Genomic DNA, 12,209 nt, shown 5'->3' with positions numbered 1-12,209 from the left:
CAAATCAGAACAATCTTAATCCTAAAAACATTGAAAAAAATGTGATCATACACAAACAATTCATTTGGACACAAGCCAGGTAATTGTGGCATATAAAGCCACACATATATATATGTATATGTTATGACTCCCCTCAAATGCAGAAATGTGCATTTGTACTACAAATAAGCAAAAATTGCGTATAGAATATCAGAATTCAGAAAATTAATGAAACAGGGGAAAAAAATATTTAAGCACATGTGGCTGATAGCACCCCGTGCATTTCGTTGTGCATGGCGACTTCCATAGGGTCCATGGCAGCCTGTAATCTGTACCAGGCATTGCCATTTCTTAAGTCATAAACAAATCCACCATATCTTGCTATACTGTAGTATGTGGTAGGATCAATCAGAACCCTAGGGTTAAAGTACCCTAGGTGGTCTAAATAATAGTAAAAAATAATAAACAATAAAAACATAAACTTGTTAGGTATTGCGGCATCCCAAAAATTTGATCTATTAAATATATAAAATCGGTTATTCCCAGTGGTGAACCTTATAATGATAAACAGCGTCTAAATGTGTGAAATATCACTTTTTTTTTGTTATTTTACCACCCATAAAAATTTTTAACATACAGTGATCAAAGGCCATAAAGACACACAAAGAGTAGCATTTTAATCATGTCCTGTAAACAATTACACCTTATTCACCTCCATATGCCAAAGTATGAAAAAGTAATTAGCATCGTAAGATGGCAAAATAAAGACATTTCTTCATACAAAAGGTTTTAAGTTTTTAAATCTAATAAAACCGATATAAATTTTGTATCCCCACAAGGAAATAATTCAAAATAGTTTTTTCGCCAAGTTCACTGCATTTGGAATTTGAAATTTTTTGTACAAGGCATGAATATTAAACACTGCATATAGTAACTACAATTCTTACACAGAGAACCCTTATAAAGTTCTGTACACGGACAAGTAATGCGAGGCACTGGAAAGACAAATATTCAGAATGCTATTCTTTGCAGTCCCCAACAAGCTTGTCTGTGTCTTGTGGCTGGTGTATGCTCCATGTCAAAAAGATGTGAAGTGGCATGTAGCGGCATGTACAGAGGCATAGCTTAATAGTATGCCATAAACCTTTATTTACAAAAAATGCTTGTCCTTGTTTATAGAGCTGCTTTTGGTTGGTTCTGGGAAGCATTGAAAAAAGAAAAGAGGTGCACCAACAGGCATGGGTCTGACCCTTGTGCACCAAGAATCAACAGCATTTTATACCTCACACCAGTAATAGTTCCTGGGATGGTCCTCCCTTTATCACCTAAAAGTATCTTCCACTCAGGCACCATACCTTAGTTTCAATGGTTTTTCAAATATTCAAATGAGTGAAGATGAGTCATATTCTGATTAGGCGAGTCATGCTTTCTCCAGTCAATAAACCAAGCCTCATTCTTTTGATTGAACTCCTGACCCTTGAGCAGAAGAGTAGGAAGGTGGTCATATATCTTTGTAGCTTTCTACATTTTGAGTTTATAGCAGTAGTTGAGAACAGCTTGTACAGTCTCTTCTTTCTATAGTGCTAAGATGAAAGAAGGTGACCTTTGTGCTCCTGAAAGAAAAGTACAGAAAAAAAGGAACCATGGCAGATCTTACCCCCTTTAATGGAACAGGGGTAAAAATATGTAGTAAAAACAGAATTGATAGCTGGGGGTAAAGCATTTGTGCAACTTTCAAAGGAAGTTCCTGTAATCCACAAGATTTTACTCTAGAATTGATAAAATGTATTCTTGTTTACTTGTTGTCATGATAAAGATGTTTCAGATCCATGTTTATAGTATAGTTGAGGGGTGGGAAATTTATTTTCCCATGGGACCACTTGAGAAATTGGAATGGTTTTAGAGGACCATACTAATATACTTAAAGGGGTTTTCCCGAGGTTGAAAAAAATGGCTGCTTTCTTCCAAAAACTGTGCCACACCTGACCATGGTTTGTGCAGGTATTGCAGCTCAGCTGTATAGAAATGATTGGAGCTTACTTGCAATACCACACACTAACCATTTTCAGGTGTGGCACTGTTTTTGGAAGAAAGCAGCCATATTTTTCCAAAGGGAGAACCCCTTAAACTCAGCTCTTCCCAATACCTATATACTGTATTCAGTATATATACTATCCCTACATAAAAAAACTGTAGATAAAGCATTACTATGATTCATAATGGGGAGGACAGCTCAAATTTTTCAACAATCTCATGCGGGCCGGTTGGAGATAGTTAGAGGGTCGGATGTGGCCCGCGGGTTGTACAATGCCCAAGTCTAATGTAGTTGACTGCGATCAATGGTTCTTTGTATGCAGCCATGTCAGGCTTTGGAGTTGTTGACCACATTCATCTGTTATGGGATTTCTAATAGGAAGTCCAAAACATGTCTACATCCAACATCCAAAGATTTTATATGCATAATTGTGATTAATATTTGTGTGCATTTTTTTAACTTGCACTTAGGCTTATCACTTCTTTACATTCTCCAGGACTCTAATATTTGTACATTGTGCTCTCTTATTTAAAATAATATAGGCTTACATAGATCTCAGAATGAGCTGTGCCAAATAACAAACTCAGCTCTGCTACTTGCCATTTCTTCTCTGTCCAACACTTCCCTGTATAATGTTTTTTTCTATACTAATGCATTGCTCATTCTCAGTTATTTGCTTTGAATGTTTAAACAGGTGACATTGAATCAGAGTTCTTGATAGCATAACTACATTTTTTTATAGTAATAATGTAGAAAAATATATAAATGGAATGTTTCTTCTGAAAGTGTAAACAGCAGAACAATATTTGTTAGTATGAACATAGCTTTTTTTGTATATTCATTGATGCATAAAGCATCGGGAGATTAAAAATGGCATAAATAAACAAATACATTTTAGCTATCTTATTCAACAGATTGCTCTGCTGAAATGCTATGCGAAATTCCCTCAAAGGCACAATGTCAACAAAGGCAGAATACTTGATTGTCAGCTTTTTTTTTATATTTAATAAATGCATTTTTCAGCTTCCTGTAAAATACCAAATCATTGTGAATGCTAATGTAATATTCCAAGCACATATTTTTGGGACTTCCTTTTCTTTTTCCAAACTGCGCTCAAGTGGAACTGCGCTCACTTATTTCTGCAACAAAAATCTTTCTAAGCGATTGGCAAAATGAATAGCATCAACTAAAAAATATTTAAAAATTTAGTCACATCCACATCTTGCAGCCTATAAGGAGCTTTCACGCTTTTGGGCTCGCTTTAGATCTTTAATACCCTTTCCTTTTGTGTCAAGGAGCTCACGAGGCGTAAAGAAGCGCTGATAAACCCACTTAGATCCCTTCCTGGGCCGTCACCTCTCTCTGCCAAGCAGCTTTAGGTGGTAACTGATCTGTGACAAGCTGCCAGTCAAACAGAGCATTTCTGAAAGCTAACACAAAAGACTGAACAGTGAAAAAAAGAGAGGGGAATAAGAAAAGAAACCAAACAGTATCTGCTCCTCTCTCCTGCTCATCTCTCTCTCCCTCTCTCCTTCCATTCCCTCTTAGCAAGGTTCATGGCAGGGGCAACTCATAGCCTGCTAGATAAAGATCAGTAGCCCATTCAAACAAGGGACTGTCCTGGCTCACTGCTGATAATAGAGGCAGAAGTGAGATTGACAGTCAGATGGAAATTAACACAGGGCTTCCTTGAATGCACACAATACCCATGGGATGAACAGAGAAAAGCAAGGAGAGAGAGGGGGAGAGGTAAGGAAGAGAAGTGCAGAGTAATAAGAACAGAAGATGCTGAATCCAAATGTCACCGCGTTCCCAAGATTCTCCCAGGACCTTCATCCACTGCACCCATTCATTTTTGATTTTTATTAGAAGGGAATTGTACAGTCATTTTAGAAAGTTGCTCTTACATTACGTGAATTCTTTCTACAGTTTACTATAATATCCCTTTTTTCTTGCAGTATAATCTATTGCTGACATTCTGTAACCATAAATTACTGTTGTGTTTGTATGAATATTTCCAAGCAACTACGAGCAAAATTAGAATACAAAGTAATTTAACCATTCTAGATTCAGCAAACTCTAGAACCATGTAGGAAATACACAATAGGTTATTCCATTATTTATTAAATTTAAAAATTAAATAGCACATACTTTGTATAATATGTTTGAATCCTTTAGCACACATTAGCACATGTACATCGCCAGCGGAAGGTAATTGCACATGTAGTTTATCCTTTATTATGAAGTAATCCTATTAATTAGATTGAATGTAAAATAAATTAGCACCCACTGTTCTTAATGTCATTGTTTTAAGATCTCTTTTATCCCACAGGCAGAGACAGGGTGTCTGCATTAGTCCAGGACCACCAAATAATGGGGAATTAAGGGGTGCACAAGCCCTTAGTATAATACGGCTCAGATTACTCTCTGTGATACCAACGGTTTGCGCACCCGCTTGTCCATCACCAGACCATGGACAGGTTTCTATCCACTGGAAGCTTTCTATAAATGGACAGAAAGCAGAGATCTAGAAAACCGTGAGGAAGAGATACTGAAAGTATTTCAGGAAATTGTATGACTTTCTTTACGCAAACAATATCAATTATTTGCTTAAAGTGGACAACCCCTTTAAGTTAACATATTGGTATTGAAACTATGATAATTAGGCTCTGGATTGTCAGAAGGGTGGTCCTGGGATGGAGCGAATAGACTGGCTCCTCGCATTTAACATTACAGATCCTTCCCCCATCCCATTATTTAAAAAAATTAAATAAAGAATGAAAAAAAAACCATACATACTGGAGTATGAACTGTGATTTTCTACTTGGCTGATACTTGGGTATATAAAAAAAATACCCCAGCATCCTTTTCTTCCTGCAGCACATCTTTGGGTTCCCGGCTGGGTTGGCAGATGCACGTTTATGCGATCTGCTGGTACAGAAACTATGATGCGGCAGGGTTCTGATGTCATAGTTTATGTGCCCAGCTGGGAACCTGAAGAGGTGCTGCAGGGAGAAGAGGATACCGGGGGTCAGCGCACAAGGGTGAGTACTAAGTTTATTTTGTTAAGGGGGCTCCCTGCTGGACATTTTATTAATGGTGGCATTATATAAACAGGGGCACTCTGCTGAACATTATATTAATGGGGGCACTTGGCTGTACATTACATTAATGGGGGCACTCTGTTGGACATTAGATTAATGGGGGCACTCTGTTGGACATTAGATTAATTGGAGGGGCTGCTGTGGTCATTTTATTGATGAGGGGAGACTACTGGACATTTTATTAGAGAGTAACGGCTGAATTTCCCACTCTAGTCTCATACTCAAGTCTAATATCCGCTCTCTCTCTAACAATCCTGAAAGGATCTTCAATATTCTTCACTCCTTACTAACACCAAAGGTACATCCACCTGTCACATACCTTGTGGCTGTAGATCTGGCCACCTACTTTATAGATAAAATTAATTGCATTCACCATGAAATAATTTCTAATAATTTCCTTCTGGTACCTTACTTTGTTTGCTCTCTTCCTTTAAGCTAGTCACAGAGGAACAAATGTCTAATCTCCTTTCCTCTGCTCAACCCACTACCTGCATCAGTGACCCCATCCCCTCATATCTGGTACAGTCTATCTTCCCAGCAGTCGCTTCTCACCTCGCTAAAATATTCAACCTCTCTCTCTTCTAGTGTCATCCCCTCTTCTTTCAAGCATGCTGTTGTCACCTCTTTACAAAAAGAAACCTTCACTGGACCCATCCAGTGCTACTAACTACAGACCAGTTTCTAACCTCCCTTTCATCTACAAACTCCTGGAATGCTTGGTCTATTCTCGACTAACCCGCTATCTCTCATCTAACTCCCTCCTTGACCCCTACAATCCAAAGGTGACTATTCTCTCCTCCTTATTCTGGATCTATTGGAAGGGTTCGTTACTGGGGACCAACAGGTTCTGCCCAGGATGCTTCGCTCCATTGGCCTAAAGGACAGTGCACTCTCTTGGTTTTCTTTCTATCTCTCTGACCACACTGTTTGTGTCTCCTTTCTCTTCTCATCTTCCTCTCTTTGTCGGGGTTCCTCAGGGCTCAGTCCTAGGTCCTCTTCTCTTTTCCCTCTATACTGCCCCCATTGGAGAAACCATCAGCATATTTGGATAAAGAAGAAACGTTATTCAGCTCACCAGCCTCCAATTTGCTCACAGTCCCAAGAAAGTGTTGCATCCACGGATCTCCCGCAGCCTGGGTAAAGAACTTGGAAGCTTGGAAAAATGCCCAGCACGATCCACTGATCAGTAGGGAATGGAGATAAAAATGTGTTTCTTTATTGAAATGTAAGTCCATCCAAAATAGCAGTAACAAATTTCAATGCAGTTAGCAATACCAGCACGGTCTATGCGTTTTTCGATGTGATGCGTCTTAAACATGACCTGATGCATCACGTTGAAACGAGTAGACCGTGCTGGTATTGCTACACTTGTTGCTGCTATTATGGATGAAATTATATTTCAATAAATCAACAGATTTGGTTTCCAATATCATCTTTATGCTGATGACACCCAGCTATATACTTCTGCACGTAACATCACCCCTGACTTACTCCAGAACACTAGTGATTGTCTCTCTGCTGTCTCTAGCAACATGTCCTCTCTCTTCTTGAAACATAATGGGGTAATTTACTAAGGGCCCGAATCGCTATGTTTTGTCGAGTTTCCCAAAAATTACCGATTTGCGCCGAATTGCCCCAGGTTTTTGGCGCACGGAATCGGATTGTGGCGCATCGGCGCCAGCATGCATGCGACGGAAATCGGGGGGCATGGCCGTTGGAAAACTCGACAGATTTGGAAAAAACACAGAATTTGTTTAAAAAAATGTGTCGCTTGACACGCGCTTACCTGCACCCAAGATAGGACGGTGATCTCCAGCGAACTCCGATGGACTTCAGCAGCAGCAACACCTGGTGGACATCGGGCACACTACCTTAGTGAATCGCCGGAAGACCGGAATCCTCAACGGAGAACGCGCCGCTGGATCGCAAATGGACCAGGTAAGTAAATCTACCCCAATATTTCTCAGACTGAATTCTTTATTTTTCCACCGTCTACAAACCAACCAAACCCTGACCTCTCCATCTCGGTCTGTGGGATTACTATGACACCAAGGCAGCAGGCCCGCTGTCTTGGGCTTGTGCAGGACTCCAACCTTTCCTTTGCACCGTATATTCAATCTCTTGCTCGCTCTTGTAGCATGCATCACAGAATCATGTCTAGAATCCACCCATTTCTAACAATTCAAACTTCTAAATTGCTAATTGTTAATTGCTGATTGCTCTGATTCACTCTCAACTAGACTTCTATAACTCCCTACTAATTGGTCTTTCACTTAGTAAACTCTCCCCTCTACAATCTATTCTTAATGCAGCAGCCAGGCTCGTCTTTCAAAGCAAATGCTGCACGGATGCCTCCAGTCTGTGCCAGTCACTCCACTGGCTGCCTGCCTCCTTCTGAATTCAGTTTAAAATAATAACCCTCATCCACAAATCTCTGTGAAATGCTGCCGCTCCCTCTTCTTTCATCTCAGTCTATTGCCCAACCCATGCTCTTCGATCTGCCAGTGATATTAGATTAATCTCTAGCTTAATTCAAACCTCTCGTGCACGTCTCCAGGACTTCTCCCAAGCTGCACCAATTATCTGGAATGCCCTTCCCCAGACTTCATCTTTTTAGGCAGGCCTATCATACTCGCTAACTGCATGAAATGTCAACTCTCTCTTTACTAATCTCTCCTATGTCCTTCTCGCATTGCTTATCCAGCACCAGATATATACCAAGCTCTAGGCTTCTCTGCAGTCACTTTCACCTTGGACTTTGTAGATAAGATTGCAGCTGATGGCTGGTTCAAGCAGCAGAATTTTTATACATTAAATCTTTTTATACTGTTCCCTTATAAATAATAGCTGGACCATTATACAAGCTCTTTTATCTCTTGTCACCCCCTTCGTCCTCATAAACTGTAAGCTCTTGTCAGTAGGTCACTCGCTTCTATTCTTCCATAGGAATGTTTGTAGTCTGTAATGTAATATTATATTTGTATATGTCCCCTATATTTGAGCGCTGCGGAATTTGATGACGTTATATAAATAACGAATATTATTATTATTGCTCTATAACACATTTAACTTAACCTATATGGTGCCAAAATTGTACAACAAAGTCTGGAATTTTAAATTGTTTACAGTCAAACTGGATGGGGCAGTGCAAAAATTAAGTAAATGCTAATTTTAGTTTTTAAATTGGATGCATCGCCTGCTGTGATTGCTTCCAGCAGCTGCTTGATGATGGTACCAGGAAATATTATAAGAATAATCGAAGAGTTAGTAGAATCACATAGATGCCTGTTCATAAAGGGCATTTGACAAAACATTCAATAATTCTTAAACAGTCTGTAAAGTTACCTACTAACATGCAACCAGAGGAGTCACTTGTAGTCTTTGTTGCAGCTAAGACAGAAAAAAATGGGTTTAAAAACTAACATTAAAGTGTGGGAAATAGTATGTTTTACCCCTTAATGACCTGGCCCTTTTTTGTTTTTTATTTCCATTTTTCACTGCCCACCATCAAATTTCTATAACTTTTTTTTGGTTTTACACGTAAAGAGCTCTGTGAGGGCTTGTTTTCTGTGTAAAAAATTGCAATTCATAGTGAAAGTATTAAATATTCTATGCCTTGTGCTGGGAAGCAGGAAAAAATTCCAAATGCATTGAAAATGGGGAAAAAACTAATTTGCGCTGTTTTATTGTGGGCTTGGATTTTACGGCTTTCACTGTGCACCCCAAATGTCATGTCTAGTTTATTCTTTGGTTTGATGCGATCACAGGGGATAAAAAATTTGTATAGCTTTTATTATGTTTTCATAAATTTACAAAAATTAAAACCTCCTGTACACATTTTTTTTTCTTATTTTGCCATCTTCTGGCGCTAAAAACTTTTTCATACTTTGGTTTACAGAGCTGTGGGGGTGTAATTTTGAGACTTTTGATGATGTTTTCAATTCTGTCATTTTTAAGACTGTATAACCTTTTGATCACTTTTTACTGAAAAAAGTGCCATTTTCAAATTTGGGCGCAATTTTCCATTACGGGATTAAACGCACTGAAAAATTGTTATATTTTGTTATAAACGTATTTTGATAGATTGGGCATTTTCAGATGCAGTGATATCTAATGTGTTTATGATTTTTACTGTTTATTTATATTTATACGATTTTTAGGGAAAGGGGGGTGATTTGAATTTTTCATTTTTTTTAATATATTTTTTTTAAACTTCTTTTTAACAGTAACATTTATTAAGCCCCTTTAGCATTTAATAATTTGTTCAGTATGTTGCATGGCTATTTGCAAGCCAAAACCAGGAATGGATCCAAAACATGGAAGAGATGCAGATCTTTTTTTATTATATCTTTGATCTGTGTAGGTTCCAATTCTAAAAGGAAAATACATGGAGAGATTTTAACCACTAACAAGAGTATATGGTAGCATGGAAGTAAAAGTTAGGGTAATATATAGAAGACTGGGATGAGGGAAGAGTTGCAGGAAGGTTGGCTGTGATATTCCACACTCCAAGTTTGCCAAGTTGGCAGATGTGGGATGTCACTGCAGGGGTTACAATACTGCAGCAATGTCCAATGGATAACAGGGAAATGCCTGTTCCAGAAGAAAGGGAATTGGAGTTCCAGGAAGGGAATACAGATTCAATTATTAGAGTAGCAGACAAAGCTGTTATAAACATACAGATAGACAAAACGAGTGAACTAAATACGGCTAACAGCAAAACAGGTATATATAAATGGGCACAAAAATGCAAGGTGGCAGATAATAATCGTGAAGAGTTTAACAGACTCAGGTTGGCTTACATTATACCTTCAACTGATATATGTTGTTTCTTACCTTACCAGCATACAATACCCGAGGATGATGTAGGGCTGGGTGGGAGCCTATCGTCATTACAGATAGGAAGGTGTAGGGTTCTAAACAGTCTAACCCTATAACCCCATGACTCCCTTACAAGGGCAGTCCCAAAAGCTGTCCCTTGTACTAAAACACGTATCACACCTCCCTGACGCGTTTCGACAGAGGTCTCATCAGAGGGAGAATATATACCAACACAGAAGTAGCCCTGCAAATAAGTATATGGAAAAAACATATTGTTTAGTTGAGCCCAAATAGTTATAATAAATAAGGGCAAAATCACAATGTTGCTTACCATACAGCTAATGCCTCCAAGTCTGGTTAGCCTGAAGGGGGAGGGGGAAGGAGTGTCTTCATCCCTCGGTAGAGCCGTGTGTTCACACAAGGTGTTGACCAAGGTGTGACATCTAGCTCCTATGTGAGTGAGATTAAATAGGGAGAACATACCCGCCCCCCAGTGACTTACCGAATCACGGTGGAGAGCTCTGGTCGCCCGGACAACGGCACGGCTTGTCAGCCATCTGCACATGTGCCGCAGACCGTGGTGACCCGGATACTCACCATTCACTTCCGGGTGATGGTCTCAGATACTGAAACGGGTTGCCGTGGCAACCTGCGAGGCTGCGGCTGCGCAGTGATTCACAGGGGCACCTGAATGCTTTTTGTGAATACAGCTGCAACAATCCGAGGCACGGACACAAAACAAGAACTCTGGCAAGGTATCGCATAAGGTGAGAGGTACAAGGAGTAGATAAATGAGCATAGCATAAAAAGCATTGACAGGGAATGGAATGCTCGTACTATCAACAGGTGTTAGTATCCCCATTGATGTGCATAGATACATTTATCAGGGATGTATCATATTTGTCTTAAAGGTGCATTCACTCCAGTGTTAACATTACATTGTTTACAAGGTGTTAACATTACACTGTTTACAAGGTGTTAACATGTATTGTTTACAATGTGTTAACGTTACATTGTTTACAAAAATAGCAAAAACGCAGTTAATAATAGCATCATCTCTGTCGGCACGTAGAGGGGAAACAGTCTCACCTGCAGGATTGTGAGCATATGTATATATTATCAATCAGAAAGATACCTACAGTGTAGGTATAAGGGCCTTCATAGAAAACAGGCATATTGCGATTGTAAATTAAGCCCTCTAGGTGCTACCGTGTTTAACATGTATATCCACCTTGCCTCACCCTGTAAGACCTTCTGGTCCAATCTCCCCCTCTTTGAGGGATCGGCACCAGTTCAATACCCATGAACTTATGGGCATCCACTTGTCCATTGTGCACACTGTGGATATGGCGAGCTATGGGGGTATCCCGATTGTTGGCGATATCCCCCAAGTGGTCCCCAATTCTGAATTCCTGTATGGTCTTGCCCACGTATTCCAGTCCAGATGCACAAGTCACCTTATAGATAACCCCCCTCGATCTAAAATTTATAAAATCTCTGATGGCATACTCCCTATTGGTGTTATTGCCAACAAACGTTTTCCCTGTGGTCAGTCGGGGACACGCAATGCATCCACTACACCTGAAACAGCCTGATATTTTCCGCTGTAGCCAGGTCCCGGGGGGTGTGGGAGCCACGAAATGGCTATGTACCAGCCTGTCACGTATAGATCTCCCGCGTCTGAAGGTGACTAATGGTCTGTCACCGACCGCATCCTTCAGATCGGGATCCATCATGAGTATAGACCAGTGTTTTGTCAGGATCTCCTTGGCCATATTGGCCCCGTTGTCAAAGGTGGAAATAAGTCTAATTGTTTCATTAGTGAGTCTCTGTCTGTGTACATTAGTCATTAACAGGTCATGTCTATCACTCCCCGGTGCATGTTGGAATGCTGATCGCAGGCAGTGATATGGGTACCCCCTCTCTTTAAATCTGTGTCATAGATCATCTGACACAGCTTTAAAGTCCTTAAAATCGCTACAATTGTGTCTCATCCGCAAGTATTGTCCTTTGGGGATACCTTTACGTAGACAGGCACCGTAGCAGTGCATTGGTGGACGTGGGCTTCCGGAAGATGGTAGTCTGGAGTAGACCCATGGAATTTTTTGTAATTAACACATCAAGGAACGCTAGGCGCTCCTGATGTATCTCGCATGTAAAGTGTAAGCCAATATTATTGACATTAAGTTCTTTCACGAAGGTAAGAAATGATTCCCTGTTGCCTCTCTACAGGACAAATATGTCATCTATCTACCTCAAAAATAACTCTA

At 39.9% G+C, this 12,209-nt stretch overlaps 1 long non-coding RNA gene across 1 annotated transcript in view; it reads right to left on the bottom strand.

Moving 5' to 3' along the window:
• Positions 1-10,361, bottom strand: part of LOC140121845 (uncharacterized) — a 39,249-nt gene extending 28,888 nt beyond the window's left edge. The window contains exons 1-2 of the long non-coding RNA XR_011854202.1: positions 10,271-10,361; positions 9,955-10,183 (exon numbers count right to left, since the gene is read on the bottom strand). This is a non-coding gene — a long non-coding RNA (uncharacterized lncRNA). The remainder of the gene's footprint in view (positions 1-9,954; positions 10,184-10,270) is intronic.
• Between the last annotated feature and the right edge of the window lie 1,848 nt (positions 10,362-12,209).

This window comes from Engystomops pustulosus, chromosome 3, assembly GCF_040894005.1.
Source record: "Engystomops pustulosus chromosome 3, aEngPut4.maternal, whole genome shotgun sequence".
Classification (NCBI taxonomy): Eukaryota; Metazoa; Chordata; class Amphibia; order Anura; family Leptodactylidae; genus Engystomops; species Engystomops pustulosus.
The sequence above is the reverse complement of the archived record's forward strand: the minus strand, read 5'-3'. Positions and strand labels throughout refer to the sequence as shown.